The sequence below is a fragment of the Hypanus sabinus genome, chromosome 7 (assembly GCF_030144855.1).
Source record: "Hypanus sabinus isolate sHypSab1 chromosome 7, sHypSab1.hap1, whole genome shotgun sequence".
NCBI lineage: Eukaryota > Metazoa > Chordata > Chondrichthyes > Myliobatiformes > Dasyatidae > Hypanus > Hypanus sabinus.
The window spans coordinates 16,443,015-16,456,724 of record NC_082712.1 but is presented as its reverse complement, the minus strand read 5'-3'; the positions used below and the strand labels follow the sequence as shown (position 1 = coordinate 16,456,724).

Below are 13,710 nucleotides of genomic sequence, written 5' to 3'. Positions count from 1 at the left end.
TTTGTTCCAGCAGTACCTTCCGATACAGAGAAAAATTACTGTGTAATGATGGGAAATACAGAAGTATCGATCAGCAGTGCAAAGAAACAGCAAAGTTGTGAGGTAGTATTCATGGATTCATGGACCATTCTGAAATTTGACAGCAGAAGCGAACAAGCTGTACCTAAATCATCGAGTGTGTGTCTTTGGGCCCCTCTACCTCCTCCCTGATGGTAGTGATCAGAAAAGGGTATGTCCTGGGTGACAGGAGTCCTTAATGATGGATGCATCGCCATTTGAAAGTATCCTCGATGGCTGGGAGGGCTGTGTCATGAAACCTGTTGTTTTGTGGCAGCAGTACAGTGCAAGACATAAATAAAAAGAGCTGGTTGTTAACAACAGGAAGGGGAGTGTTGCACATGCTTCAGTTTACGCCCCCTCCACGGACTCGTCTACACTTCCAGACTGGAACACACAGTCCCCCGACACAGCTCAGCACATCACAGAAACCAGCCTCTCCTCCATCAACACTGCCTACACCACGACCCGAACACACACTCTCCCTGACACAGCTCAGCACATCACAGAAACCAGCCTCTCCTCCATCGACTCTGTCTACACCTCGACCCGAACACACACTCTCCCTGACACAGCTCAGCACGTCACAGAAACCAGCCTCTCCTCCATCGACTCTGTCTACACCTCGACCCGAACACACACTCTCCCTGACACAGCTCAGCTCATCGCAGAAACCAGCCTCTCCTCCATCGACTCAGTCTACACCTCGACCCGAACTCACACTCTCCCTGACACAGCTCAGCTCATCGCAGAAACCAGCCTCTCCTCCATCGACTCAGTCTACACCTCGACCCGAACACACACTCTCCCTGACACAGCTCAGCACATCAGAAACCAGCCTCTCCTCCATCGACTCTGTCTACACCTCGACCCGAACACACAATCTCCCTGACACAGCTCAGCACATCACAGTAACCAGCGTCTCCTCCATCGACTCTGTCTACACCTCGACCCGAACACACACTCTCCCTGACACAGCTCAGCACATCACAGAAACCAGCCTCTCCTCCATCGAATCTGTCTACACCTCGACCCGAACACACAAACTCCCTGACACAGCTCAGCACATCAGAAACCAGCCTCTCCTCCATCGACTCTGTCTACACCTCGACCCGAACACACAATCTCCCTGACACAGCTCAGCACATCACAGTAACCAGCGTCTCCTCCATCGACTCTGTCTACACCTCGACCCGAACACACACTCTCCCTGACACAGCTCAGCACATCACAGAAACCAGCCTCCCCTCCATCGACTCTGTCTACATCTCGACCCGAACACACACTCTCCCTGACACAGCTCAGCACAACAGAAACCAGCCTCTCCTCCATCGACTCTGTCCACACCTCGACCCGAACACACACTCTCCCTGACACAGCTCAGCACATCACAGAAACCATCCTCTCCTCCATCGACTCTGTCTACACCTCGACCCGAACACACACTCTCCCTGACGCAGCTCAGCACGTCACAGAAACCAGCCTCTCCTCCATCGACTCTGTCTACACCTCGACCCGAACACACACACTCCCTGACACAACTCAGCACTTCAGAAACCAGCGTCTCCTCCATCGACTCTGTCTACACCTCGACCCGAACACACACTCTCCCTGACACAGCTCATCACATCAGAAACCAGCGTCTCCTCCATCGACTCTGTCTACACCTCGACCCGAACGCACACTCTCCCTGACACAGCTCAGCACATCAGAAACCAGCCTCCCCTCCATCGACTCTGTCTACACCTCGACCCGAACACACACTCTCCCTGACACAGCTCAGCACATCAGAAACCAGCGTCTCCTCCATCGACTCTGTCTACACCTCGACCCAAACACACACTCTCCCTGACACAGCTCAGCACGTCAGAAACCAGCCTCTCCTCCATCGACTCTGTCTACACCTCGACCCGAACGCACACTCTCCCTGACACAGCTCAGCACATCAGAAACCAGCATCTCCTCCATCGACTCTGTCTACACCTCGACCCGAACACACTCTCCCTGACACAGCTCAGCACATCACAGAAACCAGCCTCTCCTCCATCGACTCTGTCTACACCTCGACCTGAACACACACTCTCCCTGACACAGCTCAGCACATCAGAAACCAGCCTCCCCTCCATCGACTCTGTCTACATCTCGACCCGAACACACACTCTCCCTGACACAGCTCAGCACGTCACAGAAATCAGTCTCTCCTCCATCGACTCTGTCTACACCTCGACCCGAACGCACACTCTCCCTGACACAGCTCAGCTCATCGCAGAAACCAGCCTCTCCTCCATCGACTCTGTCTACACCTCGACCCGAACACACACTCTCCCTGACACAGCTCAGCACATCAGAAACCAGCGTCTCCTCCATCGACTCTGTCTACACCTCGACCCGAACACACACTCTCCCTGACACAACTCAGCACATCACAGAAACCAGCCTCCCCTCCGTCGACTCTGTCTACACCGCGACCCGAACACACACTCTCCCTGACACAGCTCAGCACATCAGAAACCAGCCTCTCCTCCATTGACTCTGTCTACACCTCGACAAGAACACACACTCTCCCTGACACAGCTCAGCACATCACAGAAACCAGCCTCTCCTCCATCGACTCTGTCTACACCTCGACCCGAACACACTCTCCCTGACACAGCTCAGCACATCAGAAACCAGCCTCTCCTCCATCGACTCTGTCTACACCTCGACCCGAACACACACTCTCCCTGACACAGCTCAGCACATCACAGAAACCAGCCTCTCCTCCATCGACTCTGTCTACACCTCGACCCGAACACACACTCTCCCTGACACAGCTCAGCACATCAGAAACCAGCCTCTCCTCCATCGACTCTGTCTACACCTCGACCCGAACACACACTCTCCCTGACACAGCTCAGCACATCACAGAAACCAGCCTCTCCTCCATCAACTCTGTCTACACCTCGACCCGAACACACACTCTCCCTGACACAGCTCAGCACATCAGAAACCAGCCTCTCCTCCATCGACTCTGTCTACACCTCGACCCGAACACACACTCTCCCTGACACAGCTCAGCACATCAGAAACCAGCCTCTCCTCCATCGACTCTGTCTACACCTCGACCCGAACACACACTCTCCCTGACACAGCTCAGCACATCAGAAACCAGCCTCTCCTCCATCGACTCTGTCTACACCTCGACCCGAACACACACTCTCCCTGACACAGCTCAGCACGTCACAGAAACCAGACTCCCCTCCATCGACTCTGTCTACACCTCGACCCGAACACACACTCTCCCTGACACAGCTCAGCACATCACAGAAACCGGCCTCCCCTCCATCGACTCTGTCTACACCTCGACCCAAACAGACACTCTCTCCGACACAGCTTAGCACATCACAGAAACCAGCCTCTCCACCATCGACTCTGTCTACACCTCGACCCAAACACACTCTCCCTGACACAGCTCAGCACGTCACAGAAACCAGCCCCCCCTCCATCAACTCTGTCTACACCTCGACTCGAACACACACTCTCCCTGACACAGCTCAGCACATCAGAAACCAGCCCCCCCTCCATCGACTCTGTCTACACCTCGACCCGAACACACACTCTCCCTGACACAGCTCAGCACATCACAGAAACCAGCCTCCCCTCCATCGACTCTGTCTACACCTCGACCCGAACACACACTCTCCCTGACACAGCTCAGCTCATCGCAGAAACCAGCCTCTCCTCCATCGACTCAGTCTACACCTCGACCCGAACACACACTCTCCCTGACACAGCTCAGCTCATCGCAGAAACCAGCCTCTCCTCCATCGACTCAGTCTACACCTCGACCCGAACACACAATCTCCCTGACACAGCTCAGCACATCACAGTAACCAGCGTCTCCTCCATCGACTCTGTCTACATCTCGACCCGAACACACACTCTCCCTGACACAGCTCAGCACATCACAGAAACCAGCCTCTCCTCCATCAACTCTGTCTACACCTCGACCCGAACACACACTCTCCCTGACACAGCTCAGCTCATCGCAGAAACCAGCCTCTCCTCCATCGACTCAGTCTACACCTCGACCCGAACACACACACTCCCTGACACAGCTCAGCACATCAGAAACCAGCCTCTCCTCCATCGACTCTGTCTACACCTCGACCCGAACACACAATCTCCCTGACACAGCTCAGCACATCACAGTAACCAGCGTCTCCTCCATCGACTCTGTCTACACCTCGACCCGAACACACACTCTCCCTGACACAGCTCAGCACATCAGAAACCAGCCTCTCCTCCATCGACTCTGTCTACACCTCGACCCGAACACACTCTCCCTGACACAGCTCAGCACATCAGAAACCAGCCTCTCCTCCATCGACTCTGTCTACACCTCGACCCGAACACACTCTCCCTGACACAGCTCAGCACATCAGAAACCAGCCTCTCCTCCATCGACTCTGTCTACATCTCGACCCGAACACACACTCTCCCTGACACAGCTCAGCACATCAGAAACCAGCCTCTCCTCCATCGACTCTGTCTACACCTCGACCCGAACACACACTCTCCCTGACACAGCTCAGCACATCACAGAAACCAGCCTCCCCTCCATCGACTCTGTCTACACCTCGACCCGAACACACACTCTCCCTGACACAGCTCAGCACATCACAGAAACCAGCCTCTCCTCCATCAACTCTGTCTACACCTCGACCCGAACACACACTCTCCCTGACACAGCTCAGCACATCACAGAAACCAGCCTCTCCTCCATCGACTCTGTCTACACCTCGACCCGAACACACACTCTCCCTGACACAGCTCAGCACATCAGAAACCAGCCTCTCCTCCACGTACTCATCTACACTTCTTGTTGCCTCGGTAAAGCAGCCAACATAATTAAAAACCCCACCCATTTTGGACATTCTCTCTTATCTCCTCTTTTCCATCAGGCAGAAGTTACAAAAGCCTGAAAGCATCTCGCACCAGGTTCAAGGACAGCTTCTACTCTGCTGTCATAAAGACTACTGGACAGTTCCCCAGGGGAATAAAATGATTCTTGGCCTCACAATCTACCTGGTTATAATTTTGCATCTAATGGTCTGCCTGCTCTGCTCTTTCCCTGCAACTGTATTCTGCAAACCCTCATTGCTTAATCTTGGACAAGGTAAAAAATGCACCGCGGCGGTGCACAGTCCAAGCAAACAGTGAAAATGATTGGCTTGGACTTCTTATAGTGATCACAAGTTCCTGATGGACATTGGTAATGAGAGTGTGATTCATGGTTCACTGGTGAGACGGACAGTTGGGGAGCTGACGGAAGGAGCTGGCTGTGTGCCACTGGAATCAGGATGGGTTGGGGGACCACCCCCTCACTGCCCTCCAGTGTTCACTCCTGGGATGACAAGCTTCATCACGTTGCTCTGCAGCTACACCTGCGCAAGATGAACAAGTGCTGCAGCTGACATGTCTCCAAGACAACGTCCGTCTAAAGGCCATGTCACTCACAGATTGGGCTGTATTATTATTATTCGTTAAATTTTTGTACATGTATGTTTTACTGTTGTAATTATATGAGCTATATGTGCTACATGTTGTGTATGACTGTAGGTACTGCGATTTGTACCTTGGCCCCAGAGGAACTTTGTGATAGAATGGACAAGAATATAAAAGCAGCATGTAATAGTGAGATTTTATAAAGCACTAGTGAGGCCTCACTTGGAGTACTGTGAGCACTTTTGGGCCCCTTATCGGAGAAAGGATGTGTTGAAACTGCGGAGGGTCCACCATCTACAGATTTTCTCTTGTTCACAAAAATGATCCCAGGATTAAACTGCTTGTCATATGACAGCTCTGGGCCTGTATTCACTAGAATTCAGAAGAATGAGGGGGGACTTCATTGAAACCTATCTTATGTTGAAAGACCTTGGATATGGAGAGGATGTTTCATATCGTGGGAAAGTCTTAAGATCAGAGAGCACAACCTCTGAATAGAGGAACATGCTTTTAGAACAGAGAAGAAGTTGTTCTTCAGCCAGTGTAGTGAATCTGTGGAATTCTTTGCCACAGGCAGTGGTGAAGACCGAGCCCTTATGTATATTTAAGGCAGATGGTGACAGATCCTCGATTGCTCAGGGCATGAAGGAATGCAGAGAGAAGGCCAGAGATTGGTGCTGAGAGGAAAATTGGGTCAGCCATGATGAAATGGTGGAGCACTCGGTGGGCCAAGTGGCCTAATTCTGCCCCTATATCTTATGGAATGCTGTTTTGTTTTGGCTGTTTTCATGTGAATGGTTCAATAACACTTGAACTTAAAGCTGAATAACTTCTCAGCACTGCAGTGATCAAATGATCGGTATGAACAATATGCAAGACAAGTTTTTCCACTGTAACTCGGTACCTGTGACAATAATGAACTGGTTTGTCAGCTGAGTGACGGAAAGACGCAGGGCTGGCGCTCCAGACAAAAGCCCAAAAGGCTCATTATGATGGCATCAGACAGCATTTGCAAAAGTTGCTTGGGACGTAGAGTTAGCATGCAAAGGGACATCCAAAAAGTGGGATGCTTTCAGGAGTCTAAACCAGCATGTTCTAGTTACAATAACGAGCAAGGCCTGCAGGATTACCATCCTTGGTTAAAAATACGTAATAAAGGTCTGGTCAGCAAACAGGAGGGGTATCAGGAATGGGCATTTGAATCCAGTCACACACACAAAATACTGGAAGAACTCAACTGGACAGGAAGCACCTGTGGAAATGAACAGTCGACATTTCAGTTAGCTCAGTATATCCACTGTTTATTCCTCTCCATCCTCAGTTGTTTTCATACATCTGGGTAGTGGGGTTTAGCTAGGAAAACTACAGACTTGTGGGAATATCAGTGTGGAAAACTTACTGGAGGGTATTATGAGAGACAGGATTTAATTGCATTTGCAAAAACATCATGGTCAGCACACCCATCGTGGGCCAAAGGGCCCATTTCTGCCTGTACTCCACACGTTCTGTCCAAGGACTGCAACACGCACAAAATGCTGGAGGAACTCAGCAGGTCAGACACCAACAATGGAAATGAACCAACAGTCAATATTTTGGGCCAGGAGTGGAAAGGAAGGGAGAGATGTCAGAATAAGAGATGGGGGAGAAGGCAGGAACAGGGTACTGATTGTGGATGGTCAGCCACGATCACATTGAATGACGGTGCTGGCTCGAAGAGCCGAATGGTCTACTCCTGCACCTGCTGTCTATTGTGAAAGGGAAGGAGTTGTCCCCCTCCTCTTTCTCTCTTTTTCAGTTCCCCATTCTGGTTCCCCTCTCACCCCTTCTCTTCTCCTCACTTGTCCATCACCTCCCTGTAGTGTCTCTCCTCCTTCCCTGACTCCCATGGTCCACTCTCCATTCCAATCACATTCCTTCTTCATCAGCTCTTTACATTTTCCACCTGTCTCCTCCTAGCTTCTCACTTCATCCTCCCCCCCCCCATACCCACCTACCTTTCCCCTCACCTGGTCTCAGCTATCCCCTCTCAACATCTCACTTCATCCTCCCCCCACACCCACCTACCTTCCCCCTCACCTGGTCTCACCTATCCCCTCCCAACATCTCACTTCATCCTCCCCCACCACACCCACCTACCTTCCCCCTCACCTGGTCTCACCTATCCCCTCCCAGAATCTCACTTCATCCTCTCCCCATACCCACCTACCTTTCCCCTCACCTGGTCTCACCTATCCCCTCCCAACATCTCACTTCATCCTCCCCCCACACCCACCTACCTTCCCCCTCACCTGGTCTCACCTATCCCCTCCCAACATCTCACTTCATCCTCCCCCACCACACCCACCTACCTTCCCCCTCACCTGGTCTCACCTATCCCCTCCCAGAATCTCACTTCATCCTCTCCCCATACCCACCTACCTTCCCCCTCACCTGGTCTCACCTATCCCCTCCCAACATCTCACTTCATCCTCCCCCACCACACCCACCTACCTTCCCCCTCACCTGGTCTCACCTATCCCCTCCCAGAATCTCACTTCATCCTCTCCCCATACCCACCTACCTTCCCCCTCACCTGGTCTCACCTATCCCCTCCCAGAATCTCACTTCATCCTCCCCCCATACCCACCTACCTTTCCTGTCACCTGGTCTCACCTATCCCCTCCCAGAATCTCACTTCATCCTCCCCCCATACCCACCTACCTTTCCTGTCACCTGGTCTCACCTATCCCTAAACAGTTTGTACTCCTCCCCGGCCTCCCAATAATTAAAATAAAAATTGAATTAAAAAGCAGCATGGTGAGACAGCTTTACAGCACTGACGATCGGGTTCAGTTCCCACCACTGCCCGCAAGGAATGTGCATCTTCTGCCCGCGATCGCGTGGGTTCCCTGGGTACTCCATATGGGCTGGGGTTATAAGTTGCAGGCATGTTGTTTTGGTGGTGACACTTGCACACTGGTCTCAGCACATCCTCGGACAGGGTTGGTCATTGACGCAAACTGTATGTTTTGATGTTTCAATATGCATTTGACACATAAAAGCAAATCTTTCATCTTTAAGATCTAGAATCAGTACCGATGATCACAAAACCATCGGCTCACAAATAGTAAAGAGAAATCCTAAGGAAAGGAAATGTGCTTCCCTGCTGATTCTAGTCCCGCAGTAATGGGACCAGAATCAGAGTGCACTCTGAAACTGCCCAACAAGGCACTAAGCTCCAGACCAGAGGAGCTGGAAAATACTTACCTTTTGAAGAAATAACCTATTAGAACATTTACGAATGTGCCATGCATTCAGGTACAGTGTCTTCACTTTTGATATTTTCTTTATTATTTTCCTTACTTATGCCCTCTGGCATGGTTAAACCATCCTTGCTGACATAACTGAGATAAAGAGCAAAAGGATTACAAGGGACAAAATTGGTCCTCTGGAAGATCAGAATGGTAATCCATGTGTGGAGCCAAAAGAGACGGGGGAGATCGTGAAATAATTTTCTACATTTATATTTACTCGGGAGATGGACACAGAGTCTACAGATGTGAGGCAAAGCAGCAGCGACTTCATGGGCCCTGTACAGAGTACAGAGGAATAGATGTTTTCCTGTCCTGAGGCAAATCAGGGTGGATAAATCCCCAGGGCCTGACAAGGTGTTCACTCGGACCCTGTGGGAGGCAAGTGCAGGAATTGCTGGGGCCCTAGCAGAGGTATTTAATACATCTTTAGCAACAGGAGAGGTACCAGAGGATTGGAGGATAGCCAATGTTTTACTGCTGTTTAAAAAAGGCTCCAAACATAAAGCAGTGAGTCTGACATCAGTTGGGAGAAAGCTATTGGAAGGTATCCAAGGAACCAGATATATAACTATTTGGATAGAGATGGATTCATTAAGGATAGTCAGCATGGCTTCATGTGTGGTAGGTCGTGTCAAACCAATTTTACAGTTTTCCAGGAAAGCGGATGAAGGTAAGACTGTGGAAATTGTTCCAACACGGACTTTTGTAAGGCATTTGACAAGATCCCACATGGGAGGTTGGTCAAAAAGTTTCAGTCGCTCGGCATTCAGGATGAGGTAGTAAATTGGATTAGACATTTGCTTTGTGAGAAGCCAGAGAGTGGTAGCAGATGGTTGCCTCTCTGACTGGAGGCCTGTGACTGGTAGTGTGCCACAGGGATCAATGCTGGGTTTGTTGTTTGTCAACTAAATCAGTGATCTGGATGATAATGAGGTTAACTGGATCAGCAAATCTGCGAATGAACCAAGACTGGGGTGTAGTGGACAATGAGGAAGACTATCAAAGCTTGCAGAGGGATCTACATCAGGTGGGAAAATGGGCTGAAAAATGGCAGATGGAGTTTAATGCAGACAAGTGAGAGGTTTTGCTCTTCAGTAGGACCAACCGAGGTACGTCTTACACAGTGAATGGTAGGGTGCTGAGGAGGGATCTGGGAATACAGGTATTTAATCTGTTGAAAATGGCATCATAAATTGCGTCATAAAGAAAGCTTTCAGCACATGGCCTTCATTAAATCAAAGTACTGAGAAGATGAAATGGGATGTCATGTTTAAGTTGTATAAGATACTATACAAAATGTGGAACAGGAGGAACTAAAGATGGTGCCAAAGGTCTTTGCGGACCTGAGTGACTTCTTCCTGTTTTGTCGGTGAAACAGTTTAAATCTCCTTTTCTCATATTTTTATCTTACATTTTCAGGCTGGCAGGGGTCCTGTCGGAGTCCATGTACTCAAACTACGTTCTTCATGGTAGGAGGCTTTCGGAACTCGCCGAGCAGCCTGCATTTTGGGATCCCGAGGAGCGGCCTCGAAAACATGCACCTAGGGAATGCGGCCCTGTGGATGATCCAATTCCTCGCCGATGTCACTGATGGAACTGTCATGGGTGATCTTAACATTGAGACAGCTGTCAGAGGCCTCTGCATTCCAGCAATATCTCTCTCCCTCACAACGATGAGTGAGAGTTTGGTTCTCGAGATGGGGGAACTCGAGTAAGTGACGCTGCACATCAGAAGAGCAAGCTGCTGACCTCCCCTCTCACTGTGGCGGGAGCAATATCTCTTTCTCTCACCCTTGTTAGTGAGCGAGAGGGCCTGTTGAGATGGTCAAGTGTTGGGACGGACAGTACTTTGATGGGACTCGAGATCATGGTCTCTGGTGGCTTTGCTATTGCTGGCGTGGTGTGTGGTGGGGGGGGGAACAGGTGGGTTAATGATTTTGCTGCTGCTTGTACATGGGAGGGGTGGAGTTCCAATGTTTTCTGTCATTCATTCTTTGGGTTTTTTTCTCTCTTCCCTTTCATGGATGTCAGTGAAGAGTAAGAATTTCAGGTTGTATACTGTATACATTATCTGATATTAAACTGAACCACTGAACATTGGTGAGGCCTGATTTGGAGTATTATGTACAGTTAAGCACTTTCCCATTTTGTCTATTTTAATCCTTTTCCATAGCTACGCTGAAGCTAAGGGAGTTGTGGTCACTCTCACCAAAATGCTCCCCCACCAAGAGGTCTGTCACCTGACCAGGTTCATTACCCAGAACTAGATCCAGTATAGCCTCTCCTCTCGTCGGCCGGTCCACATACTGTGTCAGGAATCCTTCTTGAACACACCTGACAAACTCAGCCCCATCTATCCTCCTTGCACTCAGGAGGTGCCAGTCAATATGAGGGAAGTTGAAATCACCCATAACTACAACCCTGTATTTCCTTCACCATTCTAAAATCTGCCTGCTTATCTGCTCCTCGGTGTCCCGAGGGCTATTCGGCGGCCTATAGACCACTCCCAGCACTATTTCCTCCCTATTTCTGACTTCCACCCACACCGACTCCGTGGACACTCCCTCTGCAGCGTCCTCCCTTTCTATAGCCGTGAAACCATCCCTGACCAGCAATGCCACTCCCCCCCTTTTCCACCTCCCATCCTATTCCTTTTAAAACACCTAAACCCTGGTACCTGCATCAGCCAATCCTGCCCTTCCTCCAGCCAAGTTTCAGTAACGGCCACAACATCGTAGTTCCATGTACTGATCCATGCTCGAAGTTCATCCCCTTTATTCCTAATACTCCTAGCATTGAAATAGACACATTTCAACCCCTCTAACTGGCTACATTTATGTTTTGTCCCCTGCCTGTCCTTCCTCACCAACTCAGAACACATAGCATCATGCCCTTGTCCTTCTACCCTAATCTCTGCACTCACATTCTGATTCCCACTCCCTGCCAAACTAGTTTAAACCCTCCCCAACAGCTCCAGCAAACCTGCCCGCCAGGATATTGGTCCCTTTCCAGTTCAGGTGCAGCCCGTCCTTTTTGTACAGGTCAGACCGTCCCCAGAAGAGATCCCAATGATCCAGAAATCTGAACCCCTGCCCCCTGCACCAACTCTTCAGCCACGCATTCATCTGCCATAACTTCCTGTTCCTACCCTCTCTGTCTCGTGGCACAGGCAGCTATCCCGAGATTACCACCCTTGAGGTCCTACTTTTTAACTTCTTTCCTAACTCCCAATATTCCTTCTTCAGGACCTCATCCCTATTCCTATCTATGTCATTGGTCCCCACGTGGACCACAACATCTGGCTGCTCACCCTCTCTACTGAGAATACTGAGAGCTCAAACCAAGATATCGCGGACACTGGCACCAGGGAGGCAACAGACCATCGGGATTCTCGATCTCTCCCACAGAACCTCTTATCTGTCCCCCTAACTATCGAATCCCCTATTACTACTGCTCTCCTCTTTTCCCTCCTTCCTTTCTGAGCTGAGGGTCCAGTCTCGGTGCCAGAGACACAACCACTGCAACTTGTCCCTGGTAGGTCGTCCCCACCAACAGTATCCAAAACGGTATACGTACTATTGATGGGAACGGCCACAGGGGTGCTCTGCTCTTCCTGTCTATTCCCCTTCCCTCTCCTGACAGTCATCCAACTACCTGTCTCCTGACTCCTAGGGGTGACCATCTCCCTGAAACTCCTGTCTATTTCTGCCTCTGCCTCCCAAATGATCTGAAGTTCATCCAGCTCCAGCTCCAGTTCCCTAACTCGGTTTGTCAGGAGCTGCAGCTGGATATACCTTTTGCAGGGGTAGTCATCAGGGACAATTGTGCTGTCCCTGACTTCCCACATCTTACAATTGGAGCACTGGGCTACCCTAACTACTGCCTCCATTACCAACTCCTAAATTAATTAAATTAGGCAGTTTAAATGGGTTAGCACAGATTAGATGGGCTGTTTCTGTGCTGAAATTTTCTATGATTCTATAAATTCACGCAAACTGCTGTGCAACCTTGAGTCTCCTATTCCAATTGTCAGCCAAACCTGTCTTGTGCAAATTAATATCCTTGTGTACCTGTCAACACAGATTGAAACTCAATCGCAGGAAAAATAAAAGGTCACTGAGTACGCGTCAAGTCTGAGGTAACTTAACCACAGGTATTGGGAGTTAACATTTCTCCATATTCTCACAATCTTTCTGCCAAATAGGAGCACTTTCCTCAAGAGAAATGCACAGTCTATAAGACCATAAGTCATAGGAGTAGAATTAGGCCACTTGCCCCATTAGGTCTGCCCCACTATTCAATCAGGGCTGATTTATTTTTCCTGTCAACCCCATTTTCTGCCTTCTCCCTGTAATTTCCAACAATCTTACTAATCAAAAGGGTCACAGCCCAAAACATTGACTATTTATTCATTTCCAGAGACACTGCTGATCTGTTGAGTTCCTCCAGCATTTTGCTTGAGTTACATATCAACCTCTGCTTTAAATACACCCAATGAGCTGGGCTCCACGGCAACGAGTTCCACAGGTTCACCACACTCTGGAAAAAGGAACCCCTCCTCCGTCCCTTCGATAGTTGAACCAGCGTAGGTGTTCTGCTCTGATACGTACTGAGACAGAGGGACAAGGGAGTACGAGTGCGTAGTTTGTTGAATGCAGAACCATAAGCAGCCAGACATTTAGCACACTGGCCTTCATCAGTCAATGCACTGAATACAGGAGCTGGGACACCACGTTGCAGTCTGTGAGTGCTAGAGTACTGTGTCCAGTTTGGTCACCTTGTTGTGGCTGGTGGCGCAAGGACATCAGCACCAGACTCCGGAGTGAAGGCTCCCGAGTTCGAATCCAAGTCGGGCCACCCCCGAGCCGGGTTG

General features: G+C 50.0%; 1 protein-coding gene and 1 long non-coding RNA gene across 2 annotated transcripts in view; one reads left to right on the top strand and one right to left on the bottom strand.

Annotated features, from left to right (window-relative positions):
• LOC132396593 (uncharacterized) overlaps nucleotides 1-10,937 on the top strand; it is a 28,746-nt gene extending 17,809 nt beyond the window's left edge. The window contains exon 2 of the long non-coding RNA XR_009513033.1: nucleotides 10,257-10,937. This is a non-coding gene — a long non-coding RNA (uncharacterized LOC132396593). The remainder of the gene's footprint in view (nucleotides 1-10,256) is intronic.
• The window catches only part of ghra (growth hormone receptor a), a 170,722-nt gene that overhangs the window by 130,323 nt on the left and 26,689 nt on the right, over nucleotides 1-13,710 (bottom strand). The window lies entirely within an intron of this gene.